The following is a 15,243-nucleotide window of genomic DNA, read 5'->3' as shown; positions in this document are numbered from 1 at the left end:
AGGAACTCTTTTTCTCATATGTATTTTGGTGACATTTATATTGTTAATACATTTTGGATACTGTGTTTAGTGCCTTTTTTCAGGTCAGAGCAACTGCCCTTCAAAATTCCTGTGCACGTCCCTGTCATTCAAGGTAATGTTACTTTGATCTAGTATCGACATTTCTAACTCATTATTTTCTTTTCATTCTAGAAATCTACATGACCACAATAAATAATAATAATTATAATTATAATAAGAATTACATTTGTATAGCCCTTTGTATCTTAAGCAGAACACAAAATGTTGTATCTGTTCATTTCAGGTGACATGATGAAGCCCTCTGGATGGCTTATATCCATCGAGGGACATGTCGTGATGGGCCCACACCCTTTCTTTTTACACGGAGTAGCTGCTTTCTTCAGCACGTCTTACGTCTTCAACCTTGAGTATCCTGCCGCTGGATCGTCGACGCTGGAGTTCATTCAAAGGTATTTTATAAAGATCACATTTAATCTTAATTCACATTATAGTACAGGCTTCCAACTCAATGATTGTCTTGAGGTCTAAAATGCTGACAAACAAGGTACCTGAGGCTAGCCTGGTAAGACCATCCTGAACTCGCGAACTCATTCAATTTCGCTCTGCAGATCAGTCTGGTTTTCTACACGTTATGCTGACAAATACCTGCCGGTCCAATCACAGCTATTTATTTTGTTTGGGGCAGGCTATGTAATGATGATTTCGAAACGTCTATTGCGAAATGCAAATGTATTGAATGAAGTAGATGAAATTTTCTTTAAAAGCAGAATAAAATGCTCTCAGGCCCTTAATTGAAAAGGATGTGTTTGTCATACTTTCAACAGGTTTTGGTTTTAATTTACCAACTGGCCAATTGCGTGAAGATGCATTTCAGTGGCGGCGCACATTGATATGGCTTCTCATAGTAGAAAATCAACCACTTTGCCTCAGGCAAACCTAACCTGAGGCACCTTGGCTAAAAATAGCTAAAAAAAATTATGGTGAGAGTAGATCTAACAAGTTTGGATTATAAATCTATTAGGGTTTGATGTGGGGAAAAAGCACAGCAAAAAGCACACCTTGATAAATGCTGTCTGCAATACATACTGTAAGTCTATTTAAACCTGAAACTATCTTTGCTTATTAACAGGTGCTTCCTGGGCATCACTCCTGAAAGAGGCTCAAAGACCAAGAAGCGGACAACAATGAACACCTCATGTGAGCACCCTTTTTTTTTTTTGCAGCGGTAGTTGTCAGGCTCAGTTTTGAGTAGCCTTGTTCTTTTTGTAATTTTCAAGACAACTTTGCACTACAAGATTTTTACACAATGCTGTTGCGTGTGGACTCATTATAATGTTTGAGACCTGACCCCTTTAAGACATTCCTTCATCGCTCTCTCCCTTGCTCTCTTATCTTGCCATGAAGGCCTCATTCCCATCCTGTCCATTACTGTTATTGTGACACAGCTAGATGAATAGTTGAATTGTGAAACAGGTAGTTGAATTGCAAGTTTGCACAATTTCTCTGCATTTTCTGCATTTTAAGATGGCTTTTATGACTAGAAAGTTGAATTTCTTGAACTCTTGAAGTTCTTGGCATCTGCTGTACATTGATAAATATTGTAGTGGACCTAAATTTATTAGTTATGCATTTTAATAAATGTATGAGAATTGATACCCAATTATGAATTATTATTCATAAAATCAGAATTTCCTCGTAAAGGGCACCACCGGAGTTGTTATAATCCTAGAGTCTCCGGACCTCTAGGTAGTTTTGAATAATTATACAATTATTACTAGTGATCAGTTAGTTAATAATCGCTCAATTATCTTAAATCAGTCAGTCAGTCTCATATCTAAAGGGTCAATTCTCTTGGCAGGAACTATAAATAGGCAACACACACAGCTCTTGATTATATTACAGTGAATTTATTCTCTAACTAAGGTGATAAAAAGACGGTTGGATACAGGGAACATAAACATTTGCTGAATAATGAGCCTGGAGGTTCGATTGTGGGAAGCATTTGACTCATACGGCATAGAAGAACTAATGAGAGTAAACTAATGCTATAGTTTAGGAGTTAAAATGGACATCTGATCACAGGACGTGTGTTAAGTCTTACTGCTTGTCGACAGCCTGCTTTTGGCCTGTTGCACGGGTCCCACGCTAGCTGCCCGATCCTGGCTTTTTGATAGGGATTCTCCGGGGTTCTCCGTGTCTGATTGAAAACGCCTCCTCCGTCTGGCAATTCGGCGGTTTGCAGGTTTCCTTTGTTGCAGTTGGCGAGACCACGTGGCTTGGTCTGACCTCGGTGAAGTTGGCTTGACGAAAAAGGCTTAAAATGGAACTTGGTCGTTCCTGAATTAGTCCAGTGTAACTTAACGGACTCATAACTTTAACAAACAAAAGAAATAAAGAAAATAAAACAAACTGAAGGCAGATCGATGTCTCGGCACTTCAGGTGTGTAGCTTCAGGCGAACAAAGGCCTGTTTGTTTCGCTGGCCGAGTCTGGGCGTGTTGCCTGGCGAGGCACGCTACGCGCGTGCCGAAGCATCCAGAGGGCCGAGTGGAAGAGCGAGAAGGGGGAAGCGGGAAGAGGCAAGCGGGAAGAGCGAAGAGCAGGTCGCGTGTCGCTCTTTTGTTGCCTGGGGCGTGGTTCCCCAGGGGGCGTCTCAGGTTTCCCCAGGGACTGCCTCTCTAAACTTAATGTCTAAAGAAAAGAAATCTATTTGCACGTATTATAATCAAATATTTTCCACAATCGAACCTCAATGGTTGAACGGTTGTACTGTTCTAGGCATTTGGTAACAGGAAACAATTGTCACATTATTGGTCAGGATTTTTAGACATTTAACCGCATTTCCGACGAGGGCATGTAATACTTATTTCGCCCACTTGGGGGAGCTCAGGTTACATGAGGAAAGCTTGGATTAAATCAAAGATCGTCTCTCCTTAGGAACCGGGGAATATTGTTGATTCATCCTTAAATTCAAGCTGGCGATTAAGAGTATAGTAAAACATTTCTTTGTCATCATTTCTAAAGGGTAAATTTTGTAAGAAAGTATTATGAACAAGCATTGATTACATTAGATGAAGGAGTGTCTTGCTGAAAATAAAAACATTGCACAAGTAACTTCTTTTCAGCACTAATATCAACAACAGATAGCAACAACAGTTAACATAACTACTCAAATAGAGGCAAACATATTCAGGTAACTAAAGATTTAATTAAATTTAATTAGATGCTTTGAGTCTTTTGGAGACTGCAGTCCTTTGTCATCCAAAGTTCAGTGTCTGGAACATGTCACACTTAGGTGAGACAAGGAGTATCCTCTTGATGTGGTAATAAAACAAAGAATAAGGTCAGTTGCCACGGAAACGTGTGTGGGGGGCCAGTTTTGATAGGCTGTTCAGGGAGATGCCAATGGCTGGCTCGTGTCCCTTTGTCAGTTTAACAGTCAGGCCCCGCGTTATCAGCTTCGGAATCAAAAGGGTGCCAGTTTTATGGTCGGGCTAGCACTTAGAGAAAGCAACTTTGACCCCTCCCCATCTTCTCTGGGGAGGAGAAAGGAATTTAGGGTAGCTCCACATTTATTCAATGTAAAATGCACAAATCCACATCGTTGTTCACTACAATATTTATTTGTTAATAACTATGCCATTGGGCTAACATTGAATTTACCTCAGAGTTGTTTGTTGGGGGGAGGGAGTTAATTGTACAATGATTGTAAATTCACAGTAAATGGAAGCTTCATCTGCATTACTTTTACAGTAAGTTACTGGAAAATTTTAGCATGACTTCCACAGTACACATTGTAAATTCACAGTAAATTATTGTCAACTTGTACATTACTTTCACAGTACACACTGTAAAAGTACAGGGCCTTGTTGTAATGATGTACAGCAAAAGATTATAATTCCCTAGTAATGTACTGTAATATCACAGTAATTCCTTTGTCATTGAAGCTGTGAAGTTAGTTAGTATACAGTTGTGCTTTTACAACAATGCATTGTAATATCACAGATATAAAATTACAGTAAATTGCTGTGAGTATATTTCACAGTATATTGCTGTAATCCTTACTGTGAAAATCATGCAAAATTTATCCAATTATTTATTGTAAATTCACAACGAAAAATTTTGCAGTGAACAATTTCAAACTATATTATCAGTAGCTTATAGACCAGAAACGCAAATACTTGGGGACCTTTAGCCAGTGTTGTTTATGTACACTTACGTTGACATGTCTTTCTCATAACTGAAAGAACACACAGCTTCATCACCACATTTGTAGAGTAACATACAGTCAAACAACACTTGCAGACACAAAATAATCACACAAATAGATTAAATACAAGGTAAAGAAAACGTTAGGTGTAAACATAGCATAAAAATAAATTTAGGTGGTGAATAACTAAACTGGCGCCGACTAAACCTATATTGTCTTACCTAATGTCAGCATCGGCAAACACAGCTCTCAGCCAACTCAGCTGCAGTTACATATAATTCATCATCTCTACTGTGGCTCGCTCCACCAGCCTGCACTCCTAGTTGCCGTTAGCTGTATGCTAAGTAGGTAGCTACGTTGGCTAGCGATGAAAGTAACAAATTACAATCAAAATGATAAAAGCCAGATTACCTGTCCAGCAGAAATAAAGCGACCACGGTGTAACTTTTCAGCCCCTTGGGATACCTCAGTTGTCACCATCATTGTGTCAGGATGCATGGTTGGGTGAGCAGGTTAGAGGACCCAAATGCAGGACACAAGGCTGATTCAGATTCAGTTCAAAGATTTAATTAAAGACAATGCGAGCACACTTACAAACATAGTGGAGTCCAGGGTATTCTAAGTAAAATACACGTCAGTAGTGATGTGCGGATTTGTGATACCAACGTTTCCTGCTCTAGGATTGATACTCATATAAAAGGATCGATATCTAAACTCAGTCATTTGGAGTGAGTGTGTGTTTTATCATAAGTATCTTACTGTCACCAAGTCTAATTATACTCGGTTGATAGGAACTACTTTTCCTTCCGCCTGTCAAAGTCATGCTTGCGCTACGGCTCTGTGACGGAACTTCTTTGAAGTGAGTCGCTGCAGACCTTCACATTTCCCGCGATTGAATACTGACACTGGCTGACTGTAAAAACAGTCACGTCTGGCTGTATTTTATCTGTGAAGGTAATAATGAGGCTGTGTGTGTGTGTGTGTGTGATGTGTGTGCAAAGACAGTGAAATACTTTGGCAACACCGCAAACTTCGCTAACCATCTGAGATTAAGTCTGTCAATAATAGGATGATGTTATGAAGCGGCAGTTCTGAACAGGATATTTTCATTATAATTTAAGAATATGACAGTATTTTGATGTCTTGTCATTATGCAGCTATTATTTGAATTGGTAAGGCTACAGCCTACTCTTTATTTCTCTCATAAATACAGAAATGGGAGGGGGGAGGTCACATTAAACTAGAAATAAAATATGTAAAAAGTATTGGTATCGGCCTGGGTATTACTTGGTATTGGATCATATAGGAATTAAGTGGTATTGCACATCACTACTCCTCAGGAGAGAGCTGACCAGGTGCGCGCATGTGGGTGGCTCCAGGCCCAATCCCAATGTCCACCCTCACAGACTCGCAGACTTTGAGGCGCGTTCCCGGGAGTCCATGAGGGCTTAGGGCTGTCCCACTGTCAAACCGTCAAGTGCACGAGGGCTCTCTCGTGGACATTTTGAGCTCTTTTTAGACCCATTTCTGCAGACCTTGGCTGAGGGAATTGCCCACAGTTCATAGCGGTATGATATGAAACACGGGGGTTACCTGGGGAAGCCCGGAAGCGAGAGAAATATCACGGCAAATCTGCGTTATAAGATAAGAAGAAAACAGTAAACAAACTATCGACACCGACGCTGATGTTAACATTGTTGAAAGTTTTCTTTAGTTTTTGCTTAATGATGCTGTTTGACCAACAATAGTGTATTGATTATTGAAAAATATATATTGACATTTACCTCTCTTCCACTCTGTGGGCAAGAGCCTGCAGGACTTAAAATCAGGTAAAAACATAAAATAAAAAGTTTGCAACCTGTTTCAGCATGGTCAAGGTGATAAAGTGGAAAAGGGCTGTCCTGTTCAGTTCATAGCTGATTTTATACTCTCTTTTTCAGAGCAGCTAACGTTTTAATATGTATTGGTGTATAAAGACAGTTTCAACAAATATGACAAAGTGTTTTAGAAACAACTTGCCTGCCCTGCCTTTTAAGTGGACACAAGCACAGCACATAATCTGTACCTGGAATGGAGACAATGACTGCCTTTTTAAAAAAAATTGTCAGTGAAGTAGAAGGCAAACTCACTGCAGGCCCTGGCAGATACAAGTTCAGCGTATACTGACAGGACAGTTTGTTAGCCTGCTGACAGTAGCAAACATGGAACATGCATTATTATTGTTATTGGAGATAAGGACTTATATTTCTCAATTCTAAGTTAAAAATTGTGATGGTGGGGGTGGGGCGTAACTGTGACAAATGTGGGGTTTAGGGGACTGGACTAGGGCGAGGAAGGAGCGGAGTAACCTGGATGGGGTTTGGGGTGGTGAAGAAAGTGAATCCTCACTGGTGGTTGTTGGTGAGGGGGCTGGAAACTCTTCCTTTTAGCTCTGACATCTCCCATGATCAAAGCTCAGGAAGGGGGCTGAGGTGGCTCTCCCTCAAGGTTTCTACTGTGTTATGTCTTGATCTTGTTTTGATTCCCCTTGTCTCGTGTCCTTGGCGAAGGGAACAGACGAGTGATTTAGGAAGTAAAATAGGTTACAGATGCAATACAATTTTACTCATGACTTGTTGAGGCAAAGTCAAAATACTTTCAAAGTGAAAGTATGTTCTCCAGGTGCACACTTTTGGGGAGGTTTGTTGCTCCCACTCCCATTCGCAGCTGACCACGATTTGTGTACAAATCTCAGGGCGCTGGGCTCTGCCTGTTAATCATCCTCCAATTTCCCAGGGAAATTATTTACTCTTAGGCTTTGCAGCTAGAGAGTTCCTGGGAGGACTACCACTTTTAGATTTATTAGCCGGTACATAGCTCTCCTGTTTCTGTTGGTGCTAATTAGCCATGTGTTAGCATGCTCTTGTCCACTGAGTCCATGGTAAAGTAGTGTAATTTCCATAGATAACAGTTGTAACTACGTTCACTTCTGGTGGATTTTGGTTTTCAGTGCTGCAATTTTCTGTAGAAGTTTGTGGAAGTCGAGTAGGGGCATCTACTAATTACTCATAGGGATTACTTTAAGCAGAAATTTTCCTCTATTTTTTTAGACAGGCTACAGTCTATGGTCCTCAGACGAGCATTGGCGTGGTTTTTACGCCCCCATGCAATATTGCAGACTATTCTGTCATGGCAGATACGTCCCAGTATTGTTAGACAGATAGCAAACATCAACAATAAGACTCCAGTCTAGTCTTGACTCCAGGTTGAGTGTTTTCTTTACTGAAATCCTGGTTGTAAAACTGCAATACAATATAAAATAAACAACATGTTACAGTCAAATATGTGCAACATCAACATAAGTATTACTACCAGCACAGACACTGAAAGGAGTCAGAACACAGACTCAGTGTTGACTAGTTCCAGCTCTCAGTGAGTGAACACTGGACCAGGGCCGAGCACAGCCTCTGAGACCGACAGAGGCCAGTTTGCCCGCCTGGAATACAGTACAGAGGTGGTTTTCTTGCCGGATTTGGTTCTTGGCACCCTGGGGCTGAGTAAGCTAATAGAACCGCTAGCAGCACGGCTAACCGGCCGAGCTAATAAGCTACAGATACAGACAGATAGGCTACAGTTAGCGGGTTAGCAAAAGTAATGTTGTCCATAATAAAGCTCTGTGTGAGTCATCTCAGTACTGGATTCCCTGTTGGTCTTTGAGGCTATGTTCGTGCTGTGTTCACTGGGAGGCTGCTGAGTGAGGTTTCATTGTCTGCTCACTGGGCTTCATTCCCAATCAGGTGCCGCACTCCGCCATCATCCCCCACCTCATGTGACGGCGGAGGATGGGAGACTTCATCTGCTCTGCCTGGTCAGTATTTACTGGATCATTCAGACTATTTCCCTGGCCTATCAGGTGCGCGGTTTGCCTTCACCTATGGCCATGAGGGCGCACTCTACGAGAGGCATGGCGGCCTCTAGGGCCCTCCTCGCAGGGGCTTCGCTCCAGGATTTGTGTGAGGCAGCTGGCTGGGCCACTCCTCACACTTTCATCCGGTTTTACAGTCTGGACCTTCCTTCTGCACCCGGCACCCATGCACTCTCCTCCTAGTCATGCCTACAGGTTTTTTGCACACTGGGGGGCAGGCGGGGGCTTCGGCGTGGAATAGTGGGTATTCTGCGTTCCCATAGTGTCGTCACCGACGCAGTTCGAGTTCCCTCGAAGGGGAACGTCTCGGTTTACGTATGTAACCCTTGTTCCCCGAGAAGGGGAACGAGACACTGCGTCGGTCGGCCACACCTCGCCCTGCCTGGAGTGCCTTGCTTCATAGCAAAGAGCTAATGTGTCAGGTGTGCTGGCGTGCTTATATACGCCTCCAGTTACGCCGTCACACGCTACCGTTCTAGCAACGCCAATAGGATTGGAGTAGTTTCATTCATGATTTCAGCCCTGCCACGCCCAGAGGCGAACAGCTGATCAGAATTAGTTCAATCAAATCTGAGTATATTGAACCTGATGGAAGCGCATGCAATGAAAAAAAATCCATCATTAATGGAGCTCTACGATTCACCATGGCAACGGGTAAATAAAGAGCAGAGCCTGCGTTTTAATCGGGTAGAGCTAGAAATACGAATGCGTGCCAACGCAGACCATGATAAGTTATTTATGTTAAAAGGCAGGAGTAGAGGAAGGATCAATGCGTTAACAATACTACATTTAATACAGCGTTGCTCATTCATCATTTACCAACCTGGAATAAAGTGCTGGAATTCTCCTTTATTCCTATTAGGCTACATTAGATTTTTAAATAGGCTAAATTTATTCAGCTGTGACCTGAAGGCACAAAATGCCGGTGGCAATCGGCTACCTGAAGATGAAGATATGTATCAAATAAGAAACGGTTTACTCGTGGACCTGTGACTGTAAAGTCACAGTCTGACTCAGTAGTTGAGCCTATAAATTTTTTTGCAATGAAAAATGTGTCTAGGTTTTAACTGACTGTAAAGTTTTAGACATCTATTTTACATTAATAAAATCTTTTCGTATTTAATGAAATGCTGTCAACACACATTCAGACTATGCAACTAATAATGAAAAACGCTTAAACAAAAATTTGTTTCAGCTGCACCACAGTTAAATGATAAGTTTTTATAGCCTATAGATTAGTTTAAACAGTGATTACTGCAGTAATGTAGCCCATGGTAAGTGTTTTAGTGAAACTGTTGCCAACCTGACAGTTGTCTTGTGTCCACAGAGTCACGGTGTAATAAAGAAGGACAGTGTAGCCTATTGATTTCACTCTGTGCTGAGGAGAAATCCTCCCGAGGAGGTTAGGTTTACAGCATCAGTTGCCGGGGCCCTGTTTATCTGATTTTGTGTTTGAGTTTTTGAATCTTTCTCTGTTTGGATTTTCTGTTCCTTTTAAGATATACTTGGACTCTGCCACTGCTTGTGTTGCTTGTGTGTACAATTTTCATCCATTAAATCTATCAAACTATATCAGCCAGAGTCCTGAATCTTGCATTTGGGCCCAGAACCTGTCGTTCTGGGCCCAAATGCAGGACATAACACATGACAATAATGGAGTAAAATGCAACAGGATGTTGACTATCTCACAAGCTCTACAGTTCGACAGTTAAATTTTGATGCAAGGAGGAAATGTTATTCAGCAACTATACAGGTTGTGGTAATTCATGGCAGCAGAAAAGACAAAACAGAGTCAAAGAAACTCAGACTAGAAAGAAACAGGCTGTACACAAAAGGGCACAAAACTAATGAAATTGTATGTACTGTACACAGAACATGAGTCTTCTCGGAGAATAATAAACTAAATTAAAACTACACTGTTCCATGAAGACATTTCCGCAACAGTGGGAAAGAAATAGACATCGCGAAAAGCTGTGCTTTCTTGATTCAGAAGAAGCTCTACCATACAACAAGAGCACCACTGACCAGTATTGTTGCAATCTATTTTGATTTAAGGTGACTGTCTCGATTGCGACATATCTAAGGGTGGTTATGAATACAGATTTCACTCTCTTCAGCTACACCTAAATAGTGATCCAAGCAGCAAAGCAACTGGGACACTATTGTTTTTGTTCTGATTATTCAACTTCTTTCTTTCTTCTGCTCTAAAAATGTTAAATTATGTGACCTATTTTTGCGAACTCGTCCCAAGCAGTTTCGCCTATGGATTTTGATTGACAGTATATAGAGACAGAATGTTGCAGTTGAAGCTTGAGTGATTTACAAGCTAAAGGTCACAACGAGCTAGCCAGGAGTCGAACCTAGAATCTTCTGATCCGTAGTCAGACGCGTTATCCATTGCGCCACTAGCCCTGCGCACTGGAGCACGTGAGACCAGCTTGGTTCTCACCGCAGTGATTACAAACGGCAGTGGTCTTGTTTGTCATAGACATGTGTGGGGGGCGCCGGTCAAATGATAGGTTAGTCGGAAAGTATGGGGCCTGACGCAGGAAAATGTACTTGAGCTATCCAGTTTAAAACTACGTAAAATGAGCTAGATTTTGGAGTCCAGTAAAAAAAAAAAAAAAAAGCCAGCCCACAGCTGATGCCGTGACCCGGATTCGAACCGGGGTTGCTGCGGCCACAACGCAGAGTACTAACCACTATACGATCACGGCCACTTGAACGGCCGGGCGCCTGTGTGTTGGGAGAGGATAGTTTCAGCTCTGAAAAGCAACTATTCTTCTCTTTTATTTGTATGGGTTTCCTGAATGATGTGTGACAACAGACAGTCAATTTCCATGGATTGTTTACGTAACACTGTTTTTTATGTCCTAATGGACAAATTTTGTCATTCAAAGAAGTATGATGAGCAAGTAACACTAAACACAAGATTAGGCTGTTTGTTTCTGTGAGGGACCGATGTGAAGGGCTCAGACACCTTTTACCACATGTTGATGGTCCAGTTTTTAGGGATCCAAGCAGCGAAGCTTCTGGGGCCCTATTGGTTTTCTTCTTCTTTCTTCTTCTTCTTCATTCTTCTTCTTTCTCTCCGCTAAAAGTGTTTGGGCAGCAAAAACTGCTGGACGAAAACTCACCAAAATTGGCTAGTAGGTTGCAAATTCCACCCACTGCTCAGGCAAAAAAAAAAAGTTCCTCATAGACCTCATGGTGGCGCTATAACAATCAGCTTTGTGTTTTTGCAATTATCTCGAAAACGGCTTCGTTTAGAGTGGACCTTCTTTCAGTATTGTACTCTCTGGATTCATGTGCATCTTTGCTCCGATGGTCTTCTGCTGTAAAAATATCAAATTATACGACTTTTATCTATTTGCTCTAAAACCTATTGTTGCAAACTCGTCCCAGGCGGTTTCGCCAATCGACCTGAAACTTTGGCAGGATCATCTGTGGACGTCGCCGATCAAAAGTTATCAAAAGAATTTTGATACGTCAATCTGTGTTTTCTCATAAATTTTTACTTTTGTGCATTTACATACAATTTTACATAAATACCCGTAGATCAAAATTGGCTTAAGCTATTGTTGCCAAACTTGATGCGTCTGCTCAGATGCTCGGCCAGAGCTTTGCAGAGCAGTCTTGGGATATTCTTCCACTAGGGGGCGCTACACTTGCAAAAGGTTGATACCTCGTAATGGATGGATTCGAGCGAAATTCGGTTTGTACGATCTCGGGTCACTACTCAGTTGATGTATAAAATTTGGTAATGATTGCGCAAAGTGGCCGTTGCTTACTACAAGAAATGTATATTTCTAGACATTTCTCATTCCTAACTTCAAAAAATCTAAGAAAACCATCCGTACGTCCTAGAGAGCTAAAACCTTTTCAGCACGTTCAACTGATTTGCGACTTACGTTTGCTTCGCTGCAACCTATGGTCAATTCAGAAGTCAGTCACTCTATATTTTTCAGAATATGCTAATTCAATTAACATCTACATCTCCACAAGTCTTTCTTCAAAAGCTACCAAACACGACAGTCGTTCTCCAGATGGCTGATATCAAGTGTTTCAAAGGGTTTTCAGATTGGTCAAACGGTGAGTCTGCAGTGATATTCGGTATCTTGCTGTAGCTTGTACAGTATAAACAACATTTTCTTTTTAACTCAGCTTTGGATCAAATGCCACCAAAATATTTCACAACACACCCAAAACCGGCAGAAAGATGCATGATTTATTTTAGAATTTTCTCACCAACATCTTGACTGTTGTAAGCGTTTTACGTTTTAACTGACAAAACTATCCGGGTCTGGCACACGTGACGTCCCTAATACCCGCAAATCAGGTGTTTGTGCAGCTTAAACTTTTAATCTTGGAAAGACAAAATGTCGCAGCTGGGTTGAACATTTCACCCAGTAGTCAGGTACATGAAATGACACTCTCTGATCTCAAAGTGATGCTGTAAAAATCAAGTTTGCGTTTCCGCAATTATCTCAAAGTCCAAATTCTGTCATCACTTTAATCTCTTAAGTGATCTGCATCTGTTCGTCACCTCTGAAAATGTCAAACGTTGCCTTTTCGCGATTCGCTTGGATCCCGATCATTGCCGCTGGGAGGCCTGTTCTTTGATTTGGCTCCATTCACATGTAAATGTTCTTTGATTCACAGTATATAGAGACAGAATGTTGCAGTTGAAGCTTGAGTGATTTACAAGCTAAAGGTCACAACGAGCTAGCCAGGAGTCGAACCTAGAATCTTCTGATCCGTAGTCAGACGCGTTATCCATTGCGCCACTAGCCCTGCGCACTGGAGCATTGAGACCAGCTTGGTTCTCACCGCAGTGATTACAAACGGCAGTGGTCTTGTTTGTCATAGACATGTGGGGGGCGCCGGTCAAATGATAGGTTAGTCGGAAAGTATGGGGCCTGACGCAGGAAAATGTACTTGAGCTATCCAGTTTAAAACTACGTAAAATGAGCTAGGTTTTGGAGTCCAGTAAAAAAAAAAAAAAAAAAGCCAGCCCACAGCTGATGCCGTGACCCGGATTCGAACCGGGGTTGCTGCGGCCACAACGCAGAGTACTAACCACTATACGATCACGGCCACTTGAACGGCCGGGCGCTGTGTGTTGGGAGAGGATAGTTTCAGCTCTGAAAAGCAACTATTCTTCTCTTTTATTTGTATGGGTTTCCTGAATGATGTGTGACAACAGACAGTCAATTTCCATGGATTGTTTACGTAACACTGTTTTTTATGTCCTAATGGACAAATTTTGTCATTCAAAGAAGTATGATGAGCAAGTAACACTAAACACAAGATTAGGCTGTTGTTTCTGTGAGGGACCGATGTGAAGGGCTCAGACACCTTTTACCACATGTTGATGGTCCAGTTTTTAGGGATCCAAGCAGCGAAGCTTCTGGGGCCCTATTGGTTTTTCTTCTTTTCTTCTTCTTCTTCATTCTTTCTTCTCTCTCCGCTAAAAGTGTTTGGGCAGCAAAAACTGCTGGACGAAAACTCACCAAAATTGGCTAGTAGGTTGCAAATTCCACCCACTGCTCAGGCAAAAAAAAAAGTTCCTCATAGACCTCATGGTGGCGCTATAACAATCAGCTTTGTGTTTTTGCAATTATCTCGAAAACGGCTTCGTTTAGAGTGGACCTTCTTTCAGTATTGTACTCTCTGGATTCATGTGCATCTTTGCTCCGATGGTCTTCTGCTGTAAAAATATCAAATTATACGACTTTTTATCTATTTGCTCTAAAACCTATTGTTGCAAACTCGTCCCAGGCGGTTTCGCCAATCGACCTGAAACTTTGGCAGGATCATCTGTGGACGTCGCCGATCAAAAGTTATCAAAAGAATTTTGATACGTCAATCTGTGTTTTCTCATAAATTTTTACTTTGTGCATTTACATACAATTTTACATAAATACCCGTAGATCAAAATTGGCTTAAGCTATTGTTGCCAAACTTGATGCGTCTGCTCAGATGCTCGGCCAGAGCTTTGCAGAGCAGTCTTGGGATATTCTTCCACTAGGGGGCGCTACACTTGCAAAAGGTTGATACCTCGTAATGGATGGATTCGAGCGAAATTCGGTTTGTACGATCTGGGTCACTACTCAGTTGATGTAAAATTTGGTAATGATTGCGCAAAGTGGCCGTTGCTTACTACAAGAAATGTATTTCTAGACATTTCTCATTCCTAACTTCAAAAAATCTAGAAAACCATCCGTACGTCCTAGAGAGCTAAAACCTTTTCAGCACGTTCAACTGATTTGCGACTTACGTTTGCTTCGCTGCAACCTATGGTCAATTCAGAAGTCAGTCACTCTATATTTTTCAGAATATGCTAATTCAATTAACATCTAATCTCCACAAGTCTTTCTTCAAAAGCTACCAAACACGACAGTCGTTCTCCAGATGGCTGATATCAAGTGTTTCAAAGGGTTTCAGATTGGTCAAACGGTGAGTATGCAGTGATACTCGGTATCTTGCTGTAGCTTGTACAGTATAAACAACATTTTCTTTTAACTCAGCTTTGGATCAAATGCCACCAAATATTTCACAACACACCCAAAAACCGGCAGAAAGATGCATGATTTATTTTAGAATTTTCTCACCAACATCTTGACTGTTGTAAGCGTTTTACGTTTTAACTGACAAAACTATCCGGGTCTGGCACACGTGACGTCCCTAATACCCGCAAATCAGGTGTTTGTGCAGCTTAAACTTTAATCTTGGAAAGACAAAATGTCGCAGCTGGGTTGAACATTCACCCAGTAGTCAGGTACATGAAATGACACTCTTGATCTCAAAGTGATGCTGTAAAAATCAAGTTTGCGTTTCCGCAATTATCTCAAAGTCCAAATTCTGTCATCACTTTAATCTCTTAAGTGATCTGCATCTGTTCGTCACCTCTGAAAATGTCAAACGTTGCCTTTTCGCGATTCGCTTGGATCCGATCATTGCCGCTGGAGGCCTGTTCTTTGATTTGGCTCCATTCACATGTAAATGTTCTTTGATTCACAGTATATAGAGACAGATGTTGCAGTTGAAGCTTGAGTGATTTACAAGCGAAAGGTCACAACGAGCTAGCCAGGAGTCGAACCTAGAAT

The 15,243-nt window shown here is 41.5% G+C and overlaps 1 long non-coding RNA gene and 4 other non-coding genes across 5 annotated transcripts; 1 reads left to right on the top strand and 4 right to left on the bottom strand.

The window, feature by feature from the left end:
• Nucleotides 1–64: 64 nt before the first annotated feature.
• LOC119892969 lies at nt 65–1,220 on the top strand. The gene is made up of 3 exons (XR_005442732.1): nt 65–133; nt 305–470; nt 1,151–1,220. It is a non-coding gene; the product is annotated as an uncharacterized LOC119892969 (long non-coding RNA).
• Nucleotides 1,221–10,473: 9,253 nt separating this feature from the next.
• trnar-acg lies at nt 10,474–10,546 on the bottom strand. The gene has a single exon. It is a non-coding gene; the product is annotated as a tRNA-Arg (tRNA).
• Nucleotides 10,547–10,779: 233 nt separating this feature from the next.
• trnah-gug lies at nt 10,780–10,851 on the bottom strand. The gene has a single exon. It is a non-coding gene; the product is annotated as a tRNA-His (tRNA).
• A 2,004-nt stretch (nt 10,852–12,855) lies between these two features.
• trnar-acg lies at nt 12,856–12,928 on the bottom strand. The gene has a single exon. It is a non-coding gene; the product is annotated as a tRNA-Arg (tRNA).
• A 231-nt stretch (nt 12,929–13,159) lies between these two features.
• trnah-gug lies at nt 13,160–13,231 on the bottom strand. Its single transcript has one exon. It is a non-coding gene; the product is annotated as a tRNA-His (tRNA).
• Nucleotides 13,232–15,243: the final 2,012 nt, after the last annotated feature.

This window comes from Micropterus salmoides, unplaced genomic scaffold, assembly GCF_014851395.1.
Source record: "Micropterus salmoides isolate LMB-PRFRI ecotype aquatic unplaced genomic scaffold, ASM1485139v1 Ms_hic_scaffold_758, whole genome shotgun sequence".
In the NCBI taxonomy this organism is placed as follows: domain Eukaryota; kingdom Metazoa; phylum Chordata; class Actinopteri; order Centrarchiformes; family Centrarchidae; genus Micropterus; species Micropterus salmoides.
Note: the sequence above shows the minus strand (reverse complement) of the source record. Positions and strands in the feature narration are given on the sequence as shown.